Source organism: Triticum aestivum, chromosome 1B, assembly GCF_018294505.1.
Source record: "Triticum aestivum cultivar Chinese Spring chromosome 1B, IWGSC CS RefSeq v2.1, whole genome shotgun sequence".
NCBI classification, from domain to species: domain Eukaryota; kingdom Viridiplantae; phylum Streptophyta; class Magnoliopsida; order Poales; family Poaceae; genus Triticum; species Triticum aestivum.
Window position 1 is genome coordinate 666,421,985 of NC_057795.1, and position 5,234 is coordinate 666,427,218.

General features: G+C 42.0%; 2 long non-coding RNA genes across 2 annotated transcripts; both read left to right on the forward strand.

The window, feature by feature from the left end:
- Window positions 1-821: 821 nt before the first annotated feature.
- On the forward strand, window positions 822-1,973 carry LOC123099334 (uncharacterized). Its single transcript, XR_006448146.1, has 3 exons — window positions 822-959; window positions 1,082-1,138; window positions 1,345-1,973. It is a non-coding gene; the product is annotated as an uncharacterized lncRNA (long non-coding RNA).
- A 586-nt stretch (window positions 1,974-2,559) lies between these two features.
- On the forward strand, window positions 2,560-3,709 carry LOC123099343 (uncharacterized). The gene is made up of 2 exons (XR_006448148.1): window positions 2,560-3,137; window positions 3,279-3,709. It is a non-coding gene; the product is annotated as an uncharacterized lncRNA (long non-coding RNA).
- Window positions 3,710-5,234: the final 1,525 nt, after the last annotated feature.

Genomic DNA, 5,234 nt, shown 5'->3' on the forward strand with positions numbered 1-5,234 from the left:
AAATAAAACAAGAAAGAAAACAAAAAAACAAAAAAAAGTGTTTTCAAATTTGAAAACTAATGGCACTAACAGAAAGTTTATAACTTTTCTAAAACTAAAAGCAAAAAGAATTAAAAAAGAAAGCAAAAAACAAAAGAAAATAAATAATACAGAAACCAAAACAAAAAAACTGGAAAAAAATAAAAATAGCAACAATAAGTAAAGAAAACAAAAAAACAAAAAAAGTGCCTCCTACTGGCCCCCCACGGCCTGAATACGACTAGAAACCCTACCATGGGCCAGGATTCAGGCCCGTACACTACTAGAAAAAGGGCTATAGATAGGATTGGCACTAATGGCGCACCAGACAAGTGGTGCGCCATTAGTGTTGAAACTACTAATGGCGCATCCATGGGAAGTGCGCCATTACTAGTTGTAACTAGTAATGGCGCACCAGTCAGAAAGTGCGCCACTAATGTTGTTTTTATTATTATTATTTTTATTCCTTTTTCTGCAAAACTACTAATGGCGCACTCACCCGCGGTGCGCCATTAGCATGTATGTACTTATGGCGCACCGAGGGGTGGTGCGCCATTAGTATTGTGGCGCCCCTACTTCGTACCGATCCCCTCTCTCTCCCTCGCCCTCGTCCGCGATCCCCTTCCCCGATCTCCTCTCCCGACGCCACCGTCGCCCCGCCCCGACACCACCGTCGCCCCGCCGCCCTCGACGCCACCGTCGCCCCGCCCCGACACCACCGTCGCCCCGCCGCCCTCGACGCCACCGTCGCCCCGCCGCCCCGACACCACTGTCGCATGAGAAGAGGGAGGGGGCAGATGCATGAGAAGGAGGACGACCAGGCGGCGACGCGCCCGCCCAAGTGTAACTAATTCCTCTCTCTTCTTTGCAGGATCTAATCTCTCCCATGGCGGTCGGCGGCGCTCTGGCCGTGGAGGCCTGCTCCTCATGCTCCTCCTCTGGTATGCCTCTTCGCCCCTGCCTCTCCTTCTCTCTTTTTTCCTCTCGCTCTAGGGTTAGGATTCAATCCTCTTTAAGAGAAAAAACAACCCAAGTGTAACTGATTCCTCTCTCTTCTTTGCAGGATCTAATTCTTGATTCTTGCGTCGGTCTGAACTGTGCGATTTACGTTTCGTCAGAGGTGAGCCACTTTTTCCCCGCTTGCTTTCTACCTGTTCGATGAAATGCGGTCGTGCTTAGAATCCTTTTTCTGTTTGGGGTTAAGATATGTCATATTCCCTTCTGCTCGTGCTGTTGTATATACTGTTTTTAGCATTCTTGGTAGAAGAGTTTCCTTGTGGGTAGAAAGCTTGGTTGTGTCCTGATTTATGAACTGTTTTCTTCTAGGTCTGTTCTTGGGATTCTAGTGCTGTTGATCTCGTCAAGGGCCTCATCTGCTTTCTTTCATCTTGTGAAGGTGATTATTATTAGTACTTTCCCTGCTAATTGTTTACTGTTTCAATACATTTTGTTCCTCTAACATAGTGTCTTTAGCGTTCTTGGTAGAACGGTTTTATTGTGCATGGAATGTTTTATCCTCTCACCTTATACTATTTATTTGTGTGCTTACATATATTCTTTCCTGCTTCGTATTGTGTAATTACTTCGTTTACCTAGAATGTGTGCTCTGGTGTCCTTTGTTCTTCCAATTTTGGAACTGTGGCAGCACAATGTGCATTGCTTCCGCCTTTTTACTTGTGTGAGATCGACGGGAATGGTCATGTGCTTGCTGGTGTAGAGATTGATGTTCCTGGGGATGGCCTTATAGGTAATAAACCTAGGTTTATTTTAGATTCAAATCACTTAGCTTTTTTTGAGCCATGGAACCTACAGTTTTACACTGCCAGATTGAGACATGGAAATTCATGATGTACTTTGCGAGACCCCTGTCCGTTAGTGCCTCTTTGATCGGCTCTGCTATGGCATTGGATAAGCCTTTAGTATAGTGAGCTTTGGTAGAAAATGGTTCTGCCATTCTTGAATAGCACCTGTACTAAAACTGAATAATTAAATGCAACCAACATAGACTTTCCTGCTATCTATGATTACTCAACAAGTTCTTTTAGTTTTAGTCTGACATGGTAGGTAACACCAATTGTTCATATCTATCTTCTTTGACCATACTACATATGCATAGTACTGATCAATGGCAATAATCCTTATATGGCCTTTTTTATGAGCGATAATCTAACATTTATAAAATCATCTTAGGATTTCCTAATGGATCCTGTACACATTCCACCAAGGGTTATTTTGGATGCTATGCTGAACACACTCTATAGCTCCCAAAAGCTGTGTACTACACCCAGCCTACAGGAGACATTGGTATAGAGACTGATTGAGTATTATCCATCTCTGCAGCACTTGCCAAAGAGCACTGTCAAGAGATTTGTTTGTCAGTCTGAGTCATCTTGCTACTTTTGCACGTTTATTTGCATATGAAATCACCAGAATTTTCGCCATGGCTCTGGTTCTTGACATGGTGCTTAAAAGCACTCATCCCATCTTGATTATTTGCATACAGTTTTTTGTTTTTGTTTTTACTGATTCACTTGTATCGACATTTTTTTATGTCCCTTTTTATGACCAGCTTGGTCATTTGGTCTGGATGGAGTCATTCAACTCGGAAAGAAAAAAGAATTTGAGAATGCTTTATCTTTCATGCAATAGTTGCGGTCAATTGTTCTTGGTTTTTCCTGTAGTAGTTGATAATCAGTCTGAACAATAGTAGATTAGTAAAGCCAATAGCAGTTAATTTGAGACGACTTTTATCTTCCCTACAGTAGTTAAGGTTGATTGTTCTTAGTTTTCCCTGTAGTGTTTAATTTGATTGTTCTGAGCATTCAAATTGTACTCTGTTTGTTTCTCTCCTACTCTTTTCTGACAAATGTTATTATCTGTGCTTCATTACTACTCTCTCTAAATCATGTGAGAGTTGAATGATGTTGCAGGATAACTATTGATGGTGAAAAGATTGTTGTTTTTTATACTGGTATAGGGGGGGTATAATACAAATGGTCCTTCAAATCCAGTTGGAAGCTCCTCCCTGTAATTGATGAAGGCAGGATTTACTATTTCTAGGGAGTAAGAGGTTTATTTGTTGAACCATGATATCTAAGGGAGTAAGAGGCAACGTCCAGGTTGGTACATAATGGTTCTTAGTCTTTTGCTTTATGACATCGAATGAACTTTGCAATTCTAAGTGTCTATCATGTCCTGCATAGTTTTTTATTTTGTGTAAGCTGAGAGTATTCATAGTTCCATTTTCCTATTTTTGGCAGGGGTATCTAAGAGAGCTGGTCCAGGCTTGATGGAAATCGCTTAGTACATTCATGGGATCACAAACTTTTGGCATTGGTTGAGATTAGTGACGCAGGACCATTAATAACTAGAAGACTGTGACAATTAACTTACTGTTTCATGAATTAGAGAGGCTGGGTTGGACCAACTCCATGTTACAGGCCCTTTCCTCATTGCATTTCTCTTGACATTAAATTGATTAAATTATAATTTCAGTAGGAAATCTACAACATACTCAGATCATTATGATTACTCTTTGCTGTTTTTGTTTCTATATCTAATTGATATATAGATTTTGCATCTTGTCCTATGACATGTACTTCTGTAGTTGTGTCCATTGGACTTACTCTTTTCATTGTGGCATCATGATTCCTCCTTTTCTTGGCTTGCTATATATGTTTGTTTCATGGTCCAGTTGGTGTTCCAAAAATATGCTCAATTGTTATATGTATCAAATACAGTCTCTCCCAGTGGTGTACCATCTGCTTATTGTTTTACATACAGTCGCTTGATTATTTTTGTTCCTCTATAGGCCTCTGGTCCTGTCTGCAGTGTACGGCTAGGTTGTTCGTCCGCCTAGGTCGTAGGTTCTTTCCTTCCTGTTGACGGCAGGTACAAGACTCGAGCAATGGTTAACGGGCAAGCACTATATACACCATTCATCTATGCTAATATAGCCTATCTTTTAAAGCCAATGTATGCTATCACCAATTGATCGGAATATTTTCTTTCAAGCATAGCTTTCATGTAATGGAATATAAGTATCTTTATAAGTTGATTCTAAATCAATCTCATACACATACTTTGAATGCTTGGCTCGCTCTCGCTTTTTGCGCCATGGTCAAGGGTGCAACGATGACTCTGTCTAATGTTTATCACTTCATAGCGCCTATATGTGACTATCTACTTTGTTTGCTAATAACATTGTAAATAATTAATCGTAAGCTTCTTAGAACACTATGTATCATTACTAAGTATCTATCTACCAGCAATAAGTACTTATTTTCATATGTTTCAATATGTGTCTGAATAATATTAATGTACACTCTTTCAATACATGGCTTACTCTCGGCCTTTGCGCCATTGGCGCAACTGGTCATCTAGTTGTATTCAAAGACTAATCTTCTATTGTATTCGATGAATCTGTTGTTGATGTGTGTTGTCTATATTTTGTCAAATTATACATTTTGTAACCTGTGCAAAAAACAGAAAATAATAATAAAAAAAAAACTTAATATTCATACTAATGGCGTATCACATGACAGTGCGCCATTAGTATGACAAAGCATACTAATGGCGCATCACTGGACAGTGCGCCATTAGTATGCCGCGGTTACTAATGGCGCATCCCGTGGTCGTGCGCCATTAGTATGCCAAAGCACCTGGGTATACATGGCCCCTGGGAGGCATACTAATGGCGCACCGTGGCCTATACTAATGGTGCACCAGTGGTGCGCCATTAGTATACCAGATACTAATGGCGCACCACTGGTGCGCCATTAATAAAAATTACTAATGGCGTGCTAGTAATGGCGCACCAGTGATGCGCCATTAATGGCCAAATTAGGTGCGCCATTGGTAGCGGTTTTTCTAGTAGTGGTAGGAGGCCTAGTAGGGAGATAAGTGACTTTAGGCCCGTAAGCCTGCATTTGAGAGGAGCTCGAAGTGGTCAGCGCAGCAGCGCTTATAAACCACTGTCGAGCCCTCTCGGCTAGGGAGGTGGGACTAGACATCCCACCGCAGCGCGCCAGTTCCAGCACAAGGCCTTTGGTCCCGGTTGATGCCATCAACCGGGACTAAAGGGGTGCATTGGTACCGGTTCGTGGCACAAACCGGAACCAATGCCCCCCTTTAGTCCCGGTTGGTGCCACCAACCGGGACCAAAGGCCGCCGCTTCCCGCCCTTTGACCAAAGGCCGCCGCTTCCCGCCCTTTGGG